Here is a 25,291-nt window from a genome sequence, read left to right as displayed (position 1 = left end):
CAGAAAGAAATATAGGATAATAATTAGAAGAAAGGAAAGGATTGGTTTTTTGAGGAAGAGAGAGATGTCAGATAGCAGAAGAGGAGTCAGTACACAGGGAGAGATTGAAGATAAAGAAGATATATAAATGTCTTTGTTTTTGACCTCTTCTGGTCTTATAGTCTAACATTGTTCTCTATTCACAGACCCATTCCCAAATTTTTTCATATGAAGTTCTTCACAACTTTCATTTTTTTTTTCTGTCAGTTTAAATCTTGTACTTTGATTAGTGTATTGTAAATAGAATTTGCTTGGATAAATAAATCAAAATAGACACTATAACAAATGGATTTGTTAAACCTAAATAAAATCTAAAATCTCTGAAGTTCTAGAAGATGAGTACACTACTAAAAAAGGATCAGATACTAGCTATGTTATCCTGGGCAAGTCACTTAACTCTGTTTGCATCAGTTTCTCATTTGTAAAATAAACTGGAAATGGAAATGCCAAACCATATAGGTATTTTTGTCAAAAACAAACAAACAAACAACAAAAAAAACATGGAGTTCTCTTGGACTTGCATCTCTGAATTGGATATAATGAACAACACAGCCACAGCAACAACAAAATGGGAAGATATTATATAACTCAACAGAGGAACATGCAAAAGAAACAAAAGTTCAATCAGAATTGTAAACAGAAAGAAAAATAAGTATAATTCCTAGTTTTGACCACTTAAAATTTGGATGCTATCCTCATTTTATGCTGTTTTAATAAATATTTCACTTATCACCAATGTTATTTACTCCCTCAACAATTTCTCTGGTAGTTAAACAGAAGGCAATATGGCATATACAGTTTTGGTTTTACAATGATCTGTGTTAAGATTCATTCTCTAAGATTTTCCTATGTCAAAGTTCTCATTTCTCAAATATAGATTGATCTGAGTCAAATTTATAAGAATACATCTTATTCCCCGATTGATAAGTGATCAAAGAATATAAATAGTTTTTAGGCAAAAAAAAAAAAAATTGAAGCTATCTATATTCTTGAAAATTCCCTAAGTTACTATTGATTACAAATTAAAATATCTTTGAAGTACCACCTCACATCTATCAAATTGGCTGATATGACAAAATAGGAAAATAATAAATTTTGGAGGGAATATGGAAAAACTGGGATACTAATGATTGTTGGTAAATGTGTGAACTAATCTAATCATTCTGGAAAACAATTTGGAACTATGTCCAAAGGGCTATAAAACTGTCGATATCCTATAATACAGCAATACCACTACTAGGTCTGTGTCCCAAAAAAATAAAAAAAGGGGAGAGAGGACCTATTTGCACAAACATATTTATAGAAGCTCTTTTTGGTAGCTAAGAATTAAAAATCAAAGGAATACCCACATATTGGGGATGGATAAATAAACAATGATATGCGGTTGTAATAGAATATTATTATGCTATAAGAAAGAACAACCAGGTTTATTTTAGGAAAAAAACCTAGAAAGAGTCATGTGAATTGAGATAAAGTGGAGTCAACAGAACCAGAACATTGTAGACAAGAGACATTATACAATGAAGAATTATGAATGACTTAGTTATTCTTAGTAATTGCAGTTCAAAGAGCTCATGATGAAATGTGCTTTCCCCCTTCAGAAAAAGATCTTTTGGTATCTGAACAGAGACTGAAACATATTCTTCATCTTCTTTCTTTTTTTTTTTTAATTCAAAGTTTCTTGTATAAAATAAATAATATGGAAATGTTTTACATGATCATTCATGTCTAACCTATATTAAACTGCTTACCATCACAGGAAAGAAGGAGAGAAGGAAAAATAGCATTTGGAACTCAAAACCTTTTAAAAAAAATTTAAAGATTTTAAAAATTGTTTTAGCATGCATTTTTTTTTGGGGGGGGGGAATAAAATATTTTTTAAAAGATTTCACTATGTCCCAAAGTCTCATTTTTTATATCTGCAAAATGGTTATAATAATACCTCCTTTACGTACCACATAAGTTAATTATAAGAACAAATTAATATATATTTATTTCCACATATACATATACATAGCCAAACAAACTAACAAACAAAAAACAAATAATTGGATGAGGTACCATTCTGGCTGATATCAATCAATCTACTAACATATAAGCTCCTACTCTATGCTAGATATTTTTTTTTCCTTCCTAAATCGTTATCTCCCACTGGTAGAAAAAGTAGAAGTAAATCTCTGATTACTGGAATGGAGAGTTTAGCGTCAGATTACAGAAACCTAGGAGAATTATTTCAGGTATGAAACTTCATTAATCTTGCCCAGCATTCTAAACTCTCTGGCTACAGTTTTTTACATCAATCTTTATGGCTGGCTGTACTTTCCCTTTAGAAATCTTCCAAGATAGCAGAATCTACAAACAACAATGGACAAAATTTTTCCTAAAAGAAAAGAAGCTCATGAGGAGGATGGAGAGAGAAAAAAGAAAGCGGTTCCCTACTGTTAGGGTATAAGTATTTGGCAATAAGAATGGCTCAACCCTGGACAACACTTTATTTTGATTAATATACATATGAACTTCCCTCTTTAATCTAGGATTGTCGTAAGTGAATGAAGGATTGATATTAGGTTGCCTGCTTGTCAGTGTTGTTCAATCAACTAAACAAATAAAAGAGTCTTCTGGCAGGTCATGTGGTTGCTCTGACAATTCTTACATTTATTGCTGCCAGTATATAATCAGACTAGATATTTGGTTTATTTCCTAAGAGTCATTTATGGGTAACAGAAGTTTTGGAAGAAAAAGAGAAGGAAAGAGATGAAAAAAGGAAAAATCTCCTGGAGGACTAGTCAGATTAACAGATGGTGTTTCCACTTCCTCCTTCCCCAAACCTCTTGGCTGATTTGTCCAAGAGAATTACTTATCTTCCTACAGTGGTGGCTAAGTTAATTCTAATAATGAAACAGGTGATGATGCTCCACAATTCCTTTGATTTCTGAACATCTAGAATCCTCCATCTTTTCATTTTAATCATAGGGGAACCCACCTGTTTCTCATTGTACAGAAAGATTTTGTCTAAGTTGAATCTCATTCTTTGGGTTGGCCATCAAAGATATTGCCTCTATCACTTTTTAAAGCTGAAAACAAGAGAGTCCTAAAAATAAATAATATAGAAAGAAATTTGTTAAGTAGTCCAGCAGAAAAGAGAATTCAAAAAGGTTGATCTACTCCCTGTAACTGTCTTTAAGTTGAATATTATATAAGATTCAAACAAAGCAATGAGGAAACAATACCTGATTAACCAGCAGGGAAGCAGTTTTCAGATAAGATACTTAGATTGCTTGATAAGTTTCAAAACAGAAAACACCTTATATTCAATATTTCCATCAATCTTCAGATCGGACTGAGTTTCTAGTCAGTATAACCTATGTTGCAAGTGAAGCATTAAATGAATATGGTCTCTAATCAACTTGTCTAGTTTCCCAGTCACAAAAGGCTGGTTTCAAACAATGCAATGTAGTTATCCTATGGGAAGACAATGAAAGTGAATTTAGGGAAATTGTGTCATCAAGAGGAGGGTCAAGTCTCAGTGAGTACAAGAAAATGGAGGGTGAAATAAAGGAAAAGAATTAAGATAAACTCTAATTTTTTATCTATAAATTGGGTCTTTTGGAGAGCATAGTAGAAGAGTTAGAATAGGAGATTGGAGGTGTTGGATGGAGGATGATGACAATAAGGGGTCACTGGAGGATGGAGAACATTTGAACAATGGCAACCAAGGGTTCAGAATCACTACAATAAGGGTGAGAATGACGGATAGAAATATTTTTGTTGAAGAGCATCTGTTATATGATCAAATATAGAAATGTTGTCAAGATTGTAAATAAATATTCCTAAAATATGAATTTAAAATAATATTCTAGATATAAATCTATTTTTTTCCATTCTTTAAAAGAGCTATAATCTCATTGACTGTTTACAACTTTCCATTTGTGAAAGATACAATCCATCTAGGCCATCTTATTCTGTACTGCACATGCACTCTGGTCCATCAAAATCCAAACAATGAAAAAATGAGGCTAGGGTTGGGACCCATTATTGGCCAATCAATGAGAGCCAGATGGTTTTGGTTTAAGATATAGCCAAGTAGTTCCATTTGAAGTTCAATAAATTATATCAGTGCCTGGTTTTTCCAGACTTCCATTTCAAGAAATCATAAATAAAACTACATAGGGAAAAAGCTAATTGTACTAGGCTTTTTTGTTTGTTTGTTTGTTTTGTTTCGTTTTATGATAGAAAAAATTGTAGGGAAGAGAAGAAAAAAAAATCTAGCTCCCAAACCCCAAGATATCTTATGTTTCATCTATCAAAATGTATATTCCTTTGGGCAGAATATCGACATGTAAATTTATGATTTCCCATATGAAGAGGGAGAAGAGGGATAGAAGTAGGAAAGAAGAAAGGAAAGAAAGAAGGAAGAAAGGAAGGAGCACTGACTAATCAGAACTGGCCAGTTCTGGCCAGCTACTACTGACTATTACAGCTGGCAGCTACTATTACTCACAGATTGGTGTTTCTCCTTCATTCTAGAAGAAGATCAAAGACAATCGGAATTTGATGTTTTAACTTGCAAATAAATTGGAATTAGTTGAGGCAAGGCTGTGCAAAGTCACTAGTCTCACTCTCTCTCTCCTCCAGGGTCTTCTCAATCACTTATCCTGACCAATATACAACTTTAATTCATCAGCAACTATAGTATTCCATTACTTAACCATACTTTGCCACCATATGAAGACTGGTGATTTGTAAGATAAGCCTTTGTTTTAGGAAGGTGCTGGGGCCATTAAAAAAAATACAACTTCCTAATGCATTGCAGTTTACTATTCATCTCTTATAAAGATGTAGGCCACTGAGCATATATTTTGGTTAGGTTAAAAAGAGTACTTGACATATCTTTTTGGATATCCCATACACATCATAGTTAAATTCTTAAGTTTACTGCATAGTTACTGCATTGATTAGAGTTCTGGTATCATTGCATTGATCAGTGTCCAAAACTCATTACATCTCCCTCTGCTAAGCAATTCCACCAGTGATCAAGGTTCCAACCTTAAAATAATCCTTAATTTTTCATTTTCCTTTCATCAATATATCCAGTCAGTTGAAACGTTTTGTTAACTATCTCTATGACATCTCTTACATCAATTCCCTTCACTCCACTTATATAACTTACAATGTCATTGCTTTTCATTTAAGCTATTTAAATAACTTCCTTATTAGGCTCCCAGCTTCTAGTCTTTCCCTTCTTTTATCCATTATTTACACAGCTAGAATGTATGAGTCTAAACATGCAAGAAGGTCCCTTTCAAGAAAGTTCCCTGTTATCTATATGAAAAAAAGAATATATATGTATATATATAATCTTTTGGCTAACAATTAAAGCCCTTTACAATTTTATTTCAACCCATAATCTTAGGTTGATTTTATTGCTTTCATTTATATAGTCAAATTCTAACCAAATTGGTCTACTTTCTATTTCCTTCAGATAATTATCAATTACTTTTTTTAAATGCTATATTCATTTTTTTAAAAAATTTAAGTATCCATCTTTTCCCATCACTTCTCCATTCCTGAATCTTTTTTTTTTTTTTTTTGGCTGAAGCAATTGGAGTTAAGTGACTTGCCCAAGGTCACACAGTTAGGAAGTGTTAAGTGTCTGAAGTAAGGTTTGAACTCAGGTCTTCCTGACTTCAAGGCTGGTGCTCTATCCACTGTGTCACCTAGCTGCCCAACTGAACCTTTTTATAACAAATTATGGATGAGCAAACCAAAGCACTATTATGCATTTATATTTTGTCTTCCCTTTTTCCTGAGGTGGAAAGGTGGGAGGTAGATGGGAAATACTTTTCCATCAACCCTTGACCTAAGTTTATCAGTCTTTTGTTATTAATTTTCTTTATTTTTTATGGTCATCTTGTAAATTATGCCTCCTTATTTATTTATTTTATTCTGTACCAGTTTATGTAAGTCTTCCCAAATTTCACTGAATTCTTCATATTTGTCATTTATTATATCATATACCACAATTTATTCAGTCATTCCCCAATTGATTGATACCTATTTTCTTTCTAGTCCTTTGCTACTACAAAAAGTTCTGTTATTATATCTATAGGACCTTTCCTCTATATTTGAACTTTTGGGGATAGATGCCTAGTAGGTGTATCACTGGACCAAGGGATATTTAGAATTTATTGATTTCTTTAGTATAATTCTAAATCATTTTCCATCAAGTTATAAGATTCTAGAATCTTTGTCCTCCTCAGTGGCTTTGTCCAGGCTATAAAGAAATGTTTTGTTGTGTTGTCATCCATATTCTAAAAGATAGGAACTATCTGAATGAACAAATGGCTTCATACATACAGTGACTGCTATCTGAATCTAGCAAGTGGAGTTTCCTTGGTAACAAGTAACTTCCTGGGTTTACTATTCCAGAGAAAAGCTATAATATCATCCTTTGAGGGCTCTAGAGGTACAACTGGGTAATTGGGAGTATCTTCTAAAATGTTATCAGTTCAAGTCACCATTCTGGATGCTTCTTTTCACTCTTAGTCAATCACTGAATAGCATTCCCCATTTCATTTAGTGATTTGAAAAAATGAATATTCATATTAAAAGATATCACCAGAAATATGAAAATGTTTTCCTAATACATCAATACTTTTCCCTATACCACTTTGATCTTGGGTAGAGATACCTAAATCAACTCATACATGAGATGTTCCTATCAAATTTATACCCAAATTCAACAGCTGTTTGTGTGTGAAAGTGTGAAAAAAGTTTCTCACATGTACTTCTTGTTCCTTGGATAATTGATGCTAAAATTTGGCATAGATTCAACTTCTAGACTCCTGGACTCTAGAACTCCTGGTTTTAGGGTGGTTCCATCTCTTATCTCTCAAAATTCAGAAGGTTTTCATATCCAGATTAACTCTCTTTACCTATAATGAAAGGGCAAACAGTGGAGTAAAGGATGGAGGACTGTTTTTATGGATCCATATATGGGTATTTCTTCTTACAATATTGTCTTCTCAGTCTCACAAGATGCCATCTGTCAGAAAGAAGTCAGCTAAAGAGAAATTACATGAAGGGAAGATAAAACAAGAGAAGCAAAAATAGAGTAATTATCCTTTTAAATTCCTGTGTAGTCAAAGAATTTCCTAGTCATGATGTATTTTGTCAGTCAGTGAGGGGGCATGATGGAGGATAAAAGGGGCATGATGGAGGATAAAAGAAGAACTCAGGGGGCATCATGGAGGATAGAAAGAGCACTCAGGGAGCATGATGGGGTTAAAACATTATTGAGGGGCATGATGGAGTGAAAAGAAGGACTGATGGTCATAATTTTATTATTCTGTCTGCACGGGTCTCCTGTGTTTTGGCAATTCGTTTGGATGGAGAGAAAGCCACACCTCTAATCATCAGCAAGGGCAAGAAAGATAAGATTGAATGTGTATCAGGCATTTACGTTCTTGAAACCGAAAAAGCCTGATGTACACAAGCCATTATAAGAAAGTGGGTTGATTTAATGCTGCCACTTGTTATGCAAGGTAACCAAAGAGGTCTGATAATCTGGGATTCAGCCAGCACTCACTGCACTAAAGAAATGAAGAACTTCCTTGCAGAGAGAAGAATAGATCAAGTAATGATTCTTGCAGGAATGACTGCCTATCTCCACACCCTTGATATTGCAATAAACAAGCCATTCAAGGACCATTTGCACATGGAAGTCAATGACTACATTGAAAATAGAATGGAAAGAAATCAGTGTGGAAACTTTGTGAAGCCCTGTCTGCAAGAAGTCATGACTTGGGTGAAGAAGTCATGGGATAAAATTACTTGACTCGCCAAGGCACTATGAGCAGGTTACCTGGACAAGACATGTTCATTTAAAGAGAGCTATATTGCTGGACATGACAGATTGGGTCCACTTCTTCTGAAGGAAATAGAGGCGCAAGACATCCAGGACGGAATTCAGGGTATGGACACTTATGACGATGTTGTTGAAGAAGATGACATGATCATTATTGAATAAAGGTACTTTTTTTGGTTCACATTTACCTGTTTATTAAAATTGCTGTCAATGTTCATTAAAATAAGCCCTCCCCTGAAAATAAGCCCTCTGGTGGTTTTTTTCTGTCAAAAAAATTATAATAAGACAGTGTCTTATTATCGGGGAAACGCGGTAAGTTATTTAGGGGCTGAAAGGACTTGAAATAAACTGATTCCAGTCTTGACCATCTATTGGGTCTCTGCCTCATCACTCCTCCACTAAAACAAAGGACTTGGGCTGTTCCCAAGATCCTCCAGAGAGCTAGTCCTTATGGTATATTTGGGCAACCCAGCATGGGGACTCTAGAAAGCACACTACAAATAATTGTAAAAAAATTTTCCAATCATTTTTTCTTTCTACTTAGAAATATCTCTCTGGTAATAATGAGACAGAAGATCCATGAAGTACTATTTTTTGGCTTTTATTTATTTTTTGTTTAGTAGTTTATTTTTCACTAGTTACATGTAAAAATAATTTTTAAAATTTATTTTTAAAATGTTGAGTTTCAGATTCTTTTATTCTCTTGTCTTGCGAAAGAAAACAGAACAAAGAGAAAAAAAAATCCAATCCTTAATGGTAGTTTTAAAAAAGAAAGAAAGAGAGAGAGAGAGAGAAAGAGAAAGAAAGAAAAATATGCTTTATTCTGTAATCAGACACAATCAGTTCTTTCTCCAGGTATGAATAGCATTTTTCATCATAACTCAATTCAGAATTGTCTTGGATTATTATATTGCTGAGAACAGTTAAGTCATTCACAGCTAATCATCTTACAATATTGCTATTAATTTGCATATGGTACATTTCACTTTGCATCAGCTCATAAAAGTCTTTCCAGGTTTTTCTGAGAGCATCCTGTTCATCATTTTGAAGAGATTTTTACTATTGCACAACTCCCCTTCCCAACCCAACTCTCTTCATCTGAAATCCTTAATCACTCACTGATTAAAGCGCGGATCTACATGATCTAAAACTACATCATTCATCTAATTTAGATACACTGGACATACCAGACAAATCAGCCAGTAAGAAAGTGGCACCAACCAGATGTAGAACTGAACAATGAACCCCAAACCTCAATCTTTCCTCCCACCATGGTGTCTGTGCACAGTGTTTCTTTGCTGTCCTTTGGATGAACTTATAATGAAGTTAGGCTAATTATAATATCTTTGATATATAGTAATACTTTCCAAATGGTCTTTTCTGTATGCATTCTGAGTAGCCACATGCATGTTCTATTTAGGACCTCCCCACGTTACTAAACACATTCTGTAACCTCAAATCTATACATCTTGTGATGTCTTCACATTCCATATATATCTTTGTCTTGTTTTGCTGGCTAATACCTCCTTAAGGAAGCATAGACTGCTCTAAGTGTCTGATTCTTTTTTTTCCCCCTGAGGCAATTGGGGTTAAGTGACTTGCCCAGGGTCACAGAGCTAGGAAGTATTAAGTGAGTGATTCCAGATTTGAACTCAGGTCCTCCTTGACTTCAGGGCTGGTGCTCTATCCATTGTGCCTCCTAGCTGCCCCTAAGTGTTTGCTTCTTAATAAAGGCCTCACTTGATTTGGAGACTCAAGTCCTGAATTATTTAAGTAGCACTAAGACACATACACCACATCAACCATTTCATTTAGCACAAGACTATTCCAACCCCCTCCCACCCTTATTTATTCCATTGTCTTTCTCCTTTCATCCTATCTCTCCTCAAAAGTGTTTTGCTTCTGACTAACCTTTCCCCCAATCTTCCTTCCCTTCTATTACCCACCTTCCCTCTTTCTTTTATCCCCTTCCCTTTATACTTTCCTGTAAGGTAAGATAGATTTCATGGTTTAAGTACTTGGGTGGGAGGCTCTCCAGCCCATCCTTAGAAAATACTGAGTGCTGGCTTGCAGAGTGAAGCAAACCTTCCTATAGTGATAGACATAGGAAGCCCTCAAACAACAAGAACAGTAGTCCAGGCTGATTTCACCCCTGGTTGAAAGGAAAATTTTCCTCCCTTCTATTACCCATTTTTCCTCTTTCTTTTATCCCCTTCCCCTTCTATTTTCCTGTAAGATAAGATTTCTATATCCAGTTAAGTGTGTATTTTATCCCATCTTTGAGCCAATTTTGATTAAAGTTTACTCACTCCCTCTCACCTCTTCCATTTTCTTTTCCATGGTGAAAGCTTTTTCTCATCTCTTTTATATGAAATAATTTAACTTGTATTTAATAATTTAATTTAATTATACTCAAAATAGGTGTTATAGAAGCTTCAGTTCCATAAGGAATACAGACTAAGAAAGAATAAATAAGTATAAGGTCACAAATAAAAATGTAAAAGTCTATAATAGAAAAGAGAAATTATAAAAAGAACAGGGGAAAGAAATTCCTTTAAAAGAAGAAAACAAAATAAACCTACCAAGTGAAACAAGTTGAGGGGGATGGTGCAGATAGAATGTGGTTATTGAAATTCATACTGACTCAATGACCCATAATTCCCAGGTCTGCTTGTTAATCAGCATTGAGGGAAATATCATCCAATCTCCTGATATTTATCACATACATATCTGCATGACATGTTTGTACTTAAAAATTGTCACGTACTCTCGAGGAGGAGATGCAAGGGCCGGCCTCTTTTGCAGATGTAAACCTGTCCTAAGTATCTTTATCTCATTATGTAAGTTTTCAATTGCAAATGATTCTGCACTAATGCAACCTCCAAAGCAGAGATGGGACAAAGTATGGACCAATTCTAGGCTGTTTGTGCTGATTTTGTCCTAACAATTGATACCAAGAAAACACAGGACCTCCATCAGCCAGCACTACACTATCCATCCATATATAAAAACTTCAATTACAGTAAATGGTGACGTTTTGAACGCTGTAGATAAGTTCACTTACCTTGACAGTACATTTTCTAAGGATGTCCACATTGATAACGGGATTGACAGACTCATTGCCTGAACTAGGGGAATTTGGGATTCTCTGAAGGAAAGTGTGTAAAGGAGAGGTATTATTTAACTACAAAACTGAAGGTCTACAGAGCTGTTGTGCTAATCTTATTATTGTATGCCTACAAAAATGTACAGTATACTAACTTCATGACAGAAACTGAATAACTTCTATTTGAATTGTCTTAGGAAAATTCTGAAGATCTCCTGGCAGGATAAGATACCAGCCACAGAGATATCTTCTTGAACTAAATTGCCAAACATTCCAGATCTACTGCAGAGAGCACAGCTCCACTGGATTGGCCACAGTGTTTGAATGCCAAATGTACACTTGCCAAAAATATTATTTTATGGAGGTCAATTCTCCAAGAATTGTATATCATACATACAACTGTATATCATAACTTCTGAAGGAGCTGCAGGGCAGCCTTTGCTGACACAGGCTGACTGGGAATGAGATAAATTGGAGGCAGAGAAGAGGAGGGAGGTCAGACAATGCAATGGTCTCTCAGAGAGATCAAAGAACAGCAACTGACTCTCAGTTTCCTTGTTGATCCTCTCACAAGAGGAGATCCATTCTGGGTTGGATCTCCAGCAGCTCTCCGTGTGTTCCAAAAAGAACTAACATAGAGTAAGTACTCACAAGGTGGTCTTATGACACAAGGATACTCTCAAAGTATGTCTTAAAAACCTGAGAATCAATTGTATGACATCTAGCACAGAACTGCCCAGAATGGCTTGCCCTCAGAGAAACTGCTGTGCTCGGTGAAGAAACGGAGAATTGAATTAGCCCAAAGGAAACATGAAATACATGAGATTAGAGAAGCTACCCCAAATGTTCATATGTATTATTTATGTTTGACCTATGGCAAAGCATTCTGAGCTCCTATTGGTCTGATCAGTCATAGTTGGACACACTGTACCTGTAGTGATGTCATTTTAGTCCTCTTTGAAAACAAAGGACAAGAAGACAAGATCTCATTATGTGACTTATGAATAAAAGCTTGCTCTATCTCCTAGTCTTTACAGATCTCCAGTGATTGTCTCTCAATGTACTTGTATCTCAATGTACAATGTATCTTGATGTACTTATAATAAATTATTTTAAATTCTCTTTGTTCTGAGTTCTGTCTTGTTAAATAGGGTGAAAGCCAAAACAAAGAATTTTTCTTTCAACAATGGGTGAAGTCAGCCTGGACTGTTGTTCTTGTTATCTGAGGGCTTTCCACCTCTATCACAATAGGGAGTTCTGCTCCACTTCTGCAAGACAGCCCTCAATTAATATCTGAGAGTGGGTTTGAGTGTCCTGACCCAAGTACTTAAGTCATGAAGTGGCAGAAAATTCAACTCTCTTCAGCTTAGAAAAAGAAAGATGAGTCCAAAATCTCCATTTTTATTTTTCACTTGTGCACCCAGAAAGGAAGACAAAAGAAAAAAAAAAAAAAAAAAAAAGAACATAAACAAGGCAAGTGAAGAAAGGCTTTGTGTGCATTTGGGACTCCCAGGAGATCCAACTGTAAAAGTTTTGGTAAGATCCTTCATTATAAGTCCAAAATTAAAAGATGAAGCATTGTAGGAAGCAGAAAATTATGGGACAATAGACACAATATATTTGGCCAGATATACTTTGTACTCAGTCAGATGTACATTCTAAATTTGATTTGAAAATCTATAGCCTAAGTAAGCATTGGATTTTCAGCACTTTAGAGAGAACTTTTGAAACAGAAATTGAATCTCACCACTTTTTTTGGGGGGGGGGAGGCGGGAGGGGGATTTGAATATGGGTGAAGGAAAAGAATGAAAAAATATTTGAAACATCTGTCTGTCCTCTGAGAGGAGCGGCCATCAAATTTCAACCTAGTCTTTCTCCCTCCCCCAATGCCAGCCACTTGGTACTGCCTATGCCATTCCCACCATCATCTTGGCTCAGACCTATTGTGAATAATAAGAACAGAAATTCTTGATGAGGAAGGAGAAGTAATTAGGAATTGAGAGGAATTCAGTGGAGTATTGTTTAGTTCTATAAATATTCTGGGATATGACTGGTAAAGGAAGTATTTGATCAGGTTGAGAAAGAACCTATGTGAAAAGAAAGCAGGAAATATTTAAGCAAATTCAGGAGAAAGGAGTAGGAAGTTAAGGAAAGTTGTCTACTATGAGTAAAGGGTTTTGGAGATTTGAAAAGAAATAAGTGAGAATGGACTTTGATCTCATTCAGATGAAGATATGGAGAACTATGTGGTTATTCATTGTGATAAGCAGCTTGACTATCCAAGTTCTGAAGCTGGGGAATTGAAATGGGAAGCTCCTGCTTATTCTTATCTGAAAAGCCTTAGGACAGGTGAGAGAAGACAAGAACTGTTACATGGATGCAAATGAATTGAATTTTCGGTTTAGCTCTGATCTTTTCATCAGGATCATTTGAAATTTCTTTATTTGATTTGATATCCATTTTCCCACTTTAAAGATTACATCCAGCTTTTCTGGCTAGGTGATTCTTAGTTGTAATACAAGCTCCTTTGACTTTTAGAATATGATGTTCCAAGCCCTCCAATCTTTTGATGGAGAAACTACTAGATCCTGTATAATCTTGATTGTGATTCCTCACTTATTGATTTTTTTTTTCCTGGCTGCTTATATTATTTTCTATTTGACTTGAGAGATCTGACATTTGGCTGTAACATTCCTGGGATCTCTTTCAGGAGGTGATTGTTGAGCTCTTTCAATTACTATTTTACCCTCTTGTTCTAAGATATTAGGACAATTTTCCTTAATAAGATCTTCACAGATATGATCTAGGTATTTTTTAAAAATCATAGCTTTCAAATAATATTCTCAAATTTACTTTCCTGGACCTCTTTTTCAAGTCAGTTGTTTTTCCAACAAGATATTTCAAATTTTCTTCATTTTTTTCATTCTTTTGATTTGGTTTGGTTGATTCTTGATGTCCCACAGGTTATTTTCTTCAGTGTGTTTTTATACCTTCTTTTCCATTTGGCCAATTCTGCTTTTTAAAAAGTTTGCTTTCTTCAGTGAATTTTTGTACTTCTTTTCCCATTTACTAAACACTTGACGTTTTTCCATGATTCTCTTGTGTAACTCTCTTTGTTCTCCATTTTTTTCTTATATATCTTTTATTTGATTTTTAAACTCCTTTTTAGCTCTCCAGAATTCATATTTCTCTTTGAGACTTCATTTGTAGGTATTTTGACATTGTTGCCCTTTTCTAAGTTTGATCTTCCCAGTCACCATAGTAGCTTTCTATGATCAGAAATTTTTCTTTTCTTTCTTTTTACTCATTTTCCAGCCTATTTTGTGATTTTTAAAGTTAATCTCTACTCCAGAGGCACAGGGGATATCATCTCGAGCTTATTGCACCTGGGCAAGTATCCTGGCCATTAGCCTGCTATGCCAGGGACTTTGGACTTGGAGGATTGTTTGCTGTACTAGGGCCTAAAGCCCCATGTTGGAGTCCAGCTCCAGTGAAAACGAAGAGTGTGAATCTGAAATGAATCCCTGAATATATGTGGGATCTAAAACATAATTATTTTCTTGATTTTTAACAAGAGATTTTATAATAAAATCAGTTTAAATCCTAAGAAAAGAAGAAAAAGAAAAGGAAGAAAAGTATATTGAATAAATTTTTAAAGGCCTAGTAAACCTAATTATTGCAACACCATGAGAAGAAGAATAACAATTTAGCCCTTAGCATTTCTTGAACCTTCACTTTAATTATAATTGGATCAAAGAAGGAATGACATACATTATCAATTGGGTATAGAAATCTATTTCACCTGTTATGGGTCAGAACTCTGAAACCAGGATTCTTACAAGGTGTTAAGTCAGTGGAATTGATAAGACAATGATTATTTAGTTTAGCATGGTGATTAATAGTTCTCTACTTCAGTACGTGTACTTAGTACTTAATATAGTTCCACAAGATTCACACTTATGATGATGTAATTAAAATAGAGACTACTGAAGTGAAAGCTCCAAAGACCTTCAGAAAACCAAACAAGAAAACTACATTCACCCTTTAGGGAAATAGCAGAGGAGTAGGTTAAGAAAAGAGGTGAATGGGAACTAACAGGACAGAAAGTAGATTAGGGTAGGTGATAATCAAAAGCAAAATTCTGATGAGAAAAGAAAGGATGAAAGGAGAGAGAAAAAGATTCATAAGAGGAAAAATAGGATGGAGGGAACTATCCAGTTAATAAGCATAATGTGAAGGTGACAAACTCACCCATAAAACAGAAGCAGATAACAGAGTGGATTAAAAAACAGAATCCTACAAAAATTATTTACAAAAAACACAGATGAAGCAGAGATATACACAGAGAAAAGGTAAAGGGCTGGAGCAGAATTTATTATGCTTCAGCAGGGGTAGAAATCAGAATACAAGACAAAGCAAAAGCAAAAATAGATGTAATTAAAAGAAATAAGGAAGGAAACTACATTTTTTCTAAAAATGTAGAAAATTAAGATAGACAATGTTCATAAATAACGTAATAAAATCAATAGTAAACATATGTGAACCAAGTGGTATACCATCCACATACCTGAAAGAAAACTTACACGAATTACAGGAGGAAATAGAGAGTAAAACTATGCTTCTGGGGCACCTCACCTTTTCCCTCTCAGAATTAGATAAAGATCAAACTAAAAATAAATTTAAAAAACAGTTAAGGAACAAAACTTTTTAAAAAGTTAATTATTATAGATCTCTGGAGAAAATTGAATGGGAATAGAAAAAGAGATACCCCTTTTCTCAGAGTTACATGACACTACAAACCTCATAATCAAATGTAAAAAGGCAGAAATATTAGATGTATATATTTTCAAATCACAATATAGTAAAAATTCCATTTAATGGCAGTGAAAATATAGATTAAAAGGGCATTGGAAATGATAATCTAATAAGTGTATCAAAGAACAAATTAAAGAAACTATCAATAATTTCATTTAAAAGAATGATAACAATAAGACAACATACCTAAATTTATGGGATCTAGCCCAACTAGCACTTCAGGAAATTTTTATATCTTTAAATGATTACATCAGTAAATTAGAAAAAATACAGATCAATTAATTGGGCATGAAACTAAAAAAGGGAAAAAAAATTAAATCTTCAATTACACATCAAATAATAAATCCTGAAAATCAAAAATTAGATTAATGAAATTGAAAGTGAAAAAAGTGTATATTGTTCTAATAAACAAAATTAGAAGTTTGTTTAATGAAAAAGCCAATAAAATAAACAATTGCCTAATTTGATTTTTAAAAATAAATTATCAGTATCAAATTATCAGTATCAAAAATGTAAAAGGAGAATTCACTACCAATGAAGAGGAAATTAAACAATTATTAAGAGATATTTAGCCCAATTATATGCCAATAAATATGACAATCTAAATAAAACTGATGAATATTTACAAAATTGTAAATTGCCCAGATTGACAGAAAAGGAAATAAGATGCTTAATTCCATCTTTGAAAAAATAAATTGGGAGGCAGATCCAAGATGGTAGGGTAAAGGACAAATGAAAAAGGAGATACAAGAAGAAAATAATTTCTTAAAAATCAGAATTGAGCAAATTAAAACTAATGACTTCATGAGAAATGAAGAAACAGTAAAATAAAACCAAAAGAATGAGGTGGGGGAGAAGAAGACAATATGAAATTTCTCACTAGAAAAACAACTGATCTGGAAAATAGATCCAGGGGAGATAAATTTAAAAATTTTGGACTACCTGAAAGACATACTTAAAAAAGGACCCTGCACAACATCTTTCAAGAAATTGTCAAGGACAACTATCCTGATATTTTAGAATCTGAGGATAAAATAGAAATTGAAATAATTTATTGATCACATCCTGAAGGAGATCCCATTCCCCAAAGGAAAACTACCAGGAATATTATAATCAAATTCCAGAGCTCTCCAATCAAAAAGAATATCGCAAACAGCCAGAAAGAAACAATTCAAGTATCATAGAGCCACAATCAGGTTAACAAAAGGTTAAGCAACTTCTACATTATAGAATCAGAAGACTTGGCATATAATATTCAGGAAGGAAAAGAAGGTAAACTTACAACAAAGAATCACCTACCTAATAAAAATAAGTGTGATGCTTCAGGGAGAAAAATGGATATTCAATGAAATAAAGGACTTTCAAGCATTCTTGATGAAAAGATTAGAGCTGAATAGAAAATCTGACATTCAAATAAAAAACTCTAGAGAAGCATTAAAAAGATAACTAGAAAAGGGAAATATTAAGAAATATAATAAGTTTCAAATATTTCCATTCTTACATGGGAAGGTGATTCTGTAATTCATAAGAACTTTCTCATTAGGGAAGTTAGAAGGAGTATATTTAGATATTGGACATATGTGATTTAAATATGAAGCAATGATATGTAAAAAAAAAAAAAATTAAGTGCTGAAAGAGGAATGTCCTGGGAGAAAATGAAAAGAAGAGGTAGAATGGAGTAAATTAATATACATAAAAGAGATAGAAAAAAAAGCTTTTACTTTGGAAGGGAAGATGGAAGAGGTAAGCAAAATGAGTGAACATTACTCTCATCAGAGTTGCTTCAAAGAAGAAATGTCATACATATCAATTGGATATAGAAATCTGTTATACTATGGGAAAATAGGAGGGCAAGTAGATAAGGGTGTGTGTGTGGGTAATAGAGGGAAGAGTAGATTGGGGGAAGGAGAAGTCAGAAGCAAAACACTTTTGATGAGGGACAGGGTGAAAGGAGAGAGAGAACAGAATTGGGCTGGAGAAGAGGGAGGAATAAAATTAGTAAGAGTAATTGTAAAAAAAAAAAAATTGAAGCATGTTTCTTTGATTAAGGTCTCATTTCTCAAACATATATGGAACTGAATCAAATTTATAAAATTTAAAGACATTCTCCAATTGATAAATAATCACAGTAAGAAGAGTTTTTAGATGAAATAATCAAAGTTATCTATAGCCATAAGAAAAAAAAATGCTCCAATTGATTGGAGAAATGCAAATTCAAACAATTCTGAAGTACTACCACATACTAATTAGGTTGGCTAATAGGAGAGAAAAGAAAAATAACAAATGTTAGAAGCAATATAGGAAAAATGAGATAGTAATGCTATAATGTGCAGTTAATGTAGAGTAATTTGGAACTATTTCCAAAGGGTTATAAAACCATGCAAACTCTTTGATACAGCAGTACAACTACTAGGTCTGTATCCTTAAGTGAGAAAAAACAAAAAGGAAAAAGGACCAATATGTACAAAAGTTATGTATAGCAGCTCTTTTCTGGGGTCAAAGAATTTGAAACTGAGAGAATTCTTATTAATTGGGAAATGGCTGAATAAATTGTGACATGTGATTATGATGTGAATACTATTGTGCTATAAAAAAGGATGAACAGGATGTACTCAAAAGAACCTCAGAGGACATCCATGAGCTGATGTGAAGTGACAAAGTACACTGTGTACAAAGTAATAGCATTATTGTAAGATGATAAACTATGAATGACTTAGTTATTCTCAGCAATACAATGACCTAAGACAATTCTGAAGGACTTATGATGAAAAATGCTATACTTATCCAAAGCAAGAACTGAAAATATATGAATGCAGATCGAAGCATTCTTTTTTACTTTATTTTTCTTGAGGGTTTTTTTTTAAACAGCATGATTATTATGGAAATGTTTTGCATATCAATGTATGTATAATCCATATTGAATGGTTTGCATTCTCATTGGGGATGGGAGGGTGGAAGGGAATCTAGAATTCAAAGTTTTAAAAATGAATGTTAAATAAAATACGAATTTTTTTTTAAAGAAAAAAATTGAACAAGTCATCAGTGAATTTTCTTAAAACTGATTTCCTACTGTTAGTCCTTCTTAAAGTTTCCAGTCAACATTGCCTCATCTGACTGGGTAACCTTAGGTCATCAGTGTAGGGATGTCAATCCCTCCAGAAAGAGAAACATTTTTAGATCTCTATCACACACACTAAAAGCAGCATGAGGAAGAGTTCGTGTAGTCCTGGAAGTCAGTAATAGTATGTTGGATTATTTTCTGTGTGAAAATGAAATACTTCCTATTAGTTTCAGTAACAGAAAAAAAGGCTTTGGCATGGTCTAAAAATCTCCATCACTTATCTGGCACTCAGTACCTAGTTCGATATATTCACCAAGTAAAGAACAATGGAAGGAAAGAACATGTTAACTTTAATCTACTCTCTATATACAGTCCACAATAAGCCATCATCAGATCCCATCAATCTTCCTCATTGGCTACATAAGGTTATGTGAGAAGAGTTAATGTAGTAAAGTATTCCAGATTCCTTCAGAGACAGAATTTATAGTGTTAAAGGAGAAGAGAATAAACATCTTGTTAAGCACCTGGTATATGCCAAGCACTGTACTAAAAACTTTACAAATACCATCTCATTTGATGCTGACAGTAATCGCATGAGATAGGTTGAAGAAACTGAAGCATATAAAGTCTAAGTGACAACTAAAAAACATGTTTTTGACAAGATTTTGTTTTAGAAATTTCAGTCAATATTCATTAATTATATTAGCCTATACTACTATTATCTTTCTCTCATAAAAGAATTCTGATAGGATACTTTATTTTTTTACAATAACTTGTGAAATGTGAATAATAATTATTATTTTAAAAATTGACAATTCTTTTGTGAAGAGATCAGGTATTTTTTTTTATATTTCCTTTATACTTAGTTCATTTTCATTTTCTGAGATTGTACTATTTAAGGACTCTTTCCAGTCTTCTGATTATTTAGATATTTTATATTTTTGAAAGTATTTCTCATTTTATTTTGTTCGTTCAAGGTTTGTTAGCATATAGTTATGCATAATATGTTCTGATCATTGTTTTTTATTTCATCTAGTTTTCTTATCGTTTTACCTTAGTCATTTGCTATTTTATGGGTATGATTTTCTGTTGTCTTCTTTTTAATCTGAATAACTAAAGATTTATTGATTTCCTTAGTCTTTTTAAAGAACCAGTTTTTTAATTTTGTTTATAATTTTGATGGCTTTTCTGATTTCCAATATATTTATTTCTCCCCTAATTTTCACTATTTTATTTTTTATGCTTATTCTGGATTTGTTTATTTGCTTTTAAAAAAATCCATATTCAATTCATTAATTCTCTCTTTCTTTAACTTAAAAATATATGTTCATAGAAATAACAATTTTCCCTGGAGGACTGCATTGACTGTCCAAGAAATTTTGGTGTATTATTTTATCATTATCATTTTCCTTCATGGAAATTATTGTTCTTTGACCTAATCATTATTATGGATTTCATTGTGAAGTCTCCGTTTTCACCTAAGTCTTTCTTTCTTTCTATCTATCTATCTGTCTATTAATTTATGATTGCTGGAACAATGACTAATTTTTAAAATTGGACTATGTTTTGTAAAGGAAGTCCTTATCATTTCTTTCTTTTTATATTTGTTTATAATACATGCTCAATTTTTGTAAAAATTCCATTTAGTGTCGACAAATATGGATTTTTTTGCAATCCATTTAGAAGGTACTTTAAACTCAAGTTTCTCTTGAAATTTATTAATTTACATATTTTCTCTTTAGTTTATCTTACTTTTAGATTTATCCCAAACTGAGAGACTTTGAAATCCGCTCTCATTATTGTGTTATTAAGTGTTTTTTTTTTTTTATTTTAATTCAGTTAATGATTACTTTGTGAATTTCAGTCTTAAGTCATTTGGAACATATAAGTGTATTATTAATATTGGTTTGTTATCTATGGTTCTTCTCAGCTAATGTAGTTTCCTTTTTTAAGATTGCTTTTTTATTTCTTTAATGTGTGGTTTTGCTTTATCAGATATCATGAATGCAATTTCTGTTTTCTATTAATTCATTTGAGTTGTAGAATTTTTTTCCATTTCCTCAGTTTTATATTGTGTGCATTTTTATTTTCTAAATGTTTTTCTTGTAAGCACCAAATTATAGGGTTTTGTTTTCTTATCCAATCTGTCACTCCTATTCATTTCATTGAATTGTTTATCCATTTACATTTAAGTATGAGAGTTAGGTTTGTATTTTTCTCCACTTGTTTCCAATACTGGGGGAGGAGGGTTATTATTTTTTTCATTTCCTTGATAAACATAGTACTATGCTCTTTTAGTTATTTTAGTTTGATAATTTTTTTTGAGTGGTCCTATTCCTTTTTGCTCTCTTCTTCTCATCCCTAATCCTCCTTCCCTCTCAGATGTTACTCTTTTTCCTTTGAAATTTTTCTTACTAGTTCCTTTTCCTGTTCTAATTTTTTGTGGTTTTTAATTCTTCCCCCTTCTTTCTTCATCATTAGTTAAGTGATTTTCCCTTTTCTCTCCTTCAATGAGTTCTACTCTTTTGGTTTTTAAATTTCACTTTTGCACCTCTTTCCATAAAGTTTTTATCACTCTGTCTCTTCATGATCCATCCTCTCTGCCTCCTCTAGATCCTCATTCTTAAATTTATAACGTCTATACTTAACTAGTTCCATTTTATTCTCTGTATTTCTCATGGAGTCAAAACTTCCAAGATTTTCTTTCTGAGTTCTTCCCTTCTAAGTAGTTCTTTCTATTGCCATATGGCACTTGTTCTGTGTATTCTCTTCTTCTACCATGCCTTACTCCTAGAAAAATTCAAATCCTTTCAGATGACAAAAAACTAATGCATGGTAGGACCCCTTTCTTTATTCTTCATTATGCACCTCAACACTGGTCTTTCCCTTCCTCCTGATCATCTTCCTTTTTCATTTGCTAAAATCTTCTCCTTAGGTCTATATTCTCTTGCTCCCCCAGGCAGTTGACTCCAAGAGTTGTCTCCAGGAATTCTAACTAACCTCCTCCTAAAACAGAATAAATGGTCTTTTAAAGAACCAAATCCCTTCATATAACACCCAGCATAAGGTCCCATCTCCTTTCACAGAAATCTCTCTTCACCCACTGAAGCATTTTGCACTGGAACTCCCTCCAAAAACTGCTTTCTCCCCTCTTCAGTTCTTCTCTTCTCCTCCTCAGCTTCTCCTCTGCAAACTCTTCTCTTCCTAAGAGACCATAGGGATCACTTTTATTAGGAAATGTCTAAAGCTGCATTCCACTCAAGTTGAGTCTAATGCTTTATTCTTTGCTCTCTCCCTTTACCCTCCTTAGGAATCTGATGCTAATATGAGTTAAAATTGGTTTTAAGGCTCTTAAAACAAAGAAAACAAGAACAAGGAATATAAACCCTCTCATTAGACACACTCAGCACTGAATCTAGTCTAAAATACAAGAATGGACACAAAGAGTTGTAAAGGAAGTATCCTGTGGATACAGCAACAGGTCCTCAAGTTTAGGGGAAAAAATCCATATTTACCCGACCTAAAAAAATCTTTCATTGTGGGGATACCCTACTTAAGGGAAGCTCCCATGAAGTAATTTACACATGGAGCTTTTTATTGAAAATTGAAATTCTGAGGTCACTTCTTTTGTGGCATTGAGATCATATTCCACATAAAAATGAAAAATTTCTTCATTACCAGTATATTATTTATTCTAAAATTTAGATTTAGATTTATATAACAATTGCTGTTTTATATCTTATATGGAGGAAAATGTTAATAAAGATCTTTGTAATCTTTAGCTGAAAGATGTTTTACAAATATACACTTGAGGTATTATGAATAAGGTCCTTTACTTTGATATTATTTCTTTCAAACTCAGCTTTGCCAAAATAGAATATGAGATGGAAAAAATATATACATAATGTGAAATGATAGGCCTAGAAACTAACTGCTATTTAATCAGAAGAGGTATGCTTGTTTCAACATTTTTTCTAACATGGAAACATCAACTCCATATAATTCTTATTGGCTTTCAGATATCAAAGGAAATAAAAAAAAATAGGTTTTATCTCAAAAAATTGCATGTCATTGAGGATTCATGTGGGTTTGGGAAGTTTCTAATTTGTTAGGAAAAAAAATCATCCCTGTGTAACAACACATGGGAATAGCATTGGAAAAATGGAATTGGATTCCCTTTATTTTTTCCTATTTCAACCTTACTGATGGGAGAAACTATGCATCTGAAAAGAAAAACATGATGAGGAGCCCCAGTGCCATTACTTTAGAGTGCTGTGAGGTGGAGAATGAAAAAGCCATTGGTTTCAGTTTTATTGCCACAATGGCCTTTTATGAGAGGGATTAGATATGCCTGCAAATGGTGCAGCATTCAACGCTGCCCTGGACAACAATTTGGAAAAAGGATGATAAAAATCAGTTTGTCATAAGGTTAAATCACCAAAGACCTGTTATATGGGCTTTTCAGATTGTTTTTCATTTGGAAAAGAGATGAAAACGAAAGAAAGAAATATGAGCAAGAAGCTGATATTTTTCATGTTTTTCCTTTTCATTGCAGCATTTAGAAAACATGTCGAAAAAGTTGAAGCATTAAGAAGATCAGCCTTTGCCTGTTGAATGAAAGACTATTATGAGTGTGACTCACATACTAAATGGAAATCTGCCTTCAAAGACTATTTTACTGCCTAATTATATATACACAAAATGTAGCTGTCTGTTTCAATCAAATCATAGGAAAAGGAATCAAATTCCTCTTAAAATGCAATTTTCATGGTATGTTATAACCTTAGAAATGCTGCTGATGCAAAAGGAGGAAGTACAGCTGCAAGATACAGATAAGGTTCTAGTAATTGTTTTTCTTTTAATTATTACTTTATAGAGACATTATACCTCCTACTCAGATTAGGGATATTTTGTGTCCTCTCTCTTTTTTGCCCCCTCCCCACTCCTGTTTTCATAATAATCTGTATGATTGGCATTTTAGCTGTAGTTAGAAGTTATGGAAATAATCTTCAAGGAGCTGCTATAGTTATAAGCTTTCAGGAGAGCTCAAGAGAAGACATCTTACCAAAACTACTGTTTTGAATTGAATATTATTGTTCAAATAAATGTTATTATCTAAAGCACAAAACAGGAGGCAAGAAACAATAAAATATTTAGTATCAAGCAAACAATTATTAACAAGTTTTTATGTAAATATGTTCTTTACATAGTTGCCAATATTAATTTTATTTTAAGGCTCATTTTCATTATTGCTATTCATCTTAAATGATTCACTATTGTACACAATTTATTTTTCTATCATATTAAATGTATAAGTATTAAGAATAACTTAAAAATTTTTTTGACATTACTAATTTCAAATCTCCAAAAAGAAATAGCTTAGTTTATATCTAACTGCTGGTCATTTCCCATCCCCACCCCCCAATATTTAGGATAATATTGGATTTCTCAGGAAAGAACTCTTAAGTACCTAGGTAAAATGCCACTAAGAGTTACTAATATTTCTGAGAAATATTCTGAGTTCATTATTGAAAGAATAAATTCATTTAAAAAACAACAGACATTTTCTTTTCCATTCTTAATCTATTCTGCTTTCAACTCTATGTTAATATTTCAGATGTATTGTATTTAAAAACAGGTAGAAGGAGCAGTTAATAGACCACTGGACTTGAAGTTAGGAAGACTTGAGTTCAAATACTAGTCTCCATTACTGAGATGATATGACATGACTTATCTGCCTCAGTTTCTTTTTTTTAATTGGTTTTTTATTTTCAAAACATATTCAAGCATAATTTTTCAACATTGATCCTTACAAAACCTTGTGTTCCAATTTCCCCTCACTTTCTCCCACCCCATCACCTAGATGGTAAGTAATTCAATAATTGTTAAACATGGTAAAAATATATGTACATCCAATATAGGCATACATATTTATATAATTATTTTGCTGCACAAGAAAAATCAGATCAAAAAAGAAAAAAAGAGATAGAAATTAAATGCAAGCAAACAACAACAAAAAGAGTGAAAATCCTATCTTGTGATCCACATTCAGTTCCCACAGTCCTCTCTTTGGGTGAATATGGCTCTCTTCATCACAAAATCATTGGAACTAACCTGATTTATCTCATTGTTGGAAAGAACCACGTCTATCAGAATTGATCATCCTATAATCTTATTGCCATGTACAATGGTCTCCTAATTCTGCTCATTTCACTTAGCAACAGTTCATGTCAGTCTCTCCAGGTCTCTTTGAAATCATCTTGCTGGTTGTTTCTTATAGAACAAAATATTCCATAACATTAATATAGCCTAATTTCTTTAGCCATTCTCCAACAACTGGGCATCCTCTGAGTTTCCAGTTTCTTGCCACTACAAAATTGGCTGCCACAAACATTTTTGCCGA

General features: G+C 33.2%; 1 long non-coding RNA gene across 1 annotated transcript in view; it reads left to right on the top strand.

The window, feature by feature from the left end:
- Positions 1 to 23,737, top strand: part of LOC127560283 (uncharacterized) — a 31,694-nt gene extending 7,957 nt beyond the window's left edge. Inside the window, exons 2-3 of the long non-coding RNA XR_007953297.1 lie at positions 11,210 to 12,548; positions 23,444 to 23,737. This is a non-coding gene — a long non-coding RNA (uncharacterized LOC127560283). The remainder of the gene's footprint in view (positions 1 to 11,209; positions 12,549 to 23,443) is intronic.
- Positions 23,738 to 25,291: the final 1,554 nt, after the last annotated feature.

The sequence above is a fragment of the Antechinus flavipes genome, chromosome 1 (genome assembly GCF_016432865.1).
Source record: "Antechinus flavipes isolate AdamAnt ecotype Samford, QLD, Australia chromosome 1, AdamAnt_v2, whole genome shotgun sequence".
In the NCBI taxonomy this organism is placed as follows: domain Eukaryota; kingdom Metazoa; phylum Chordata; class Mammalia; order Dasyuromorphia; family Dasyuridae; genus Antechinus; species Antechinus flavipes.
This window is presented reverse-complemented; position numbering and strand designations above follow the sequence as displayed.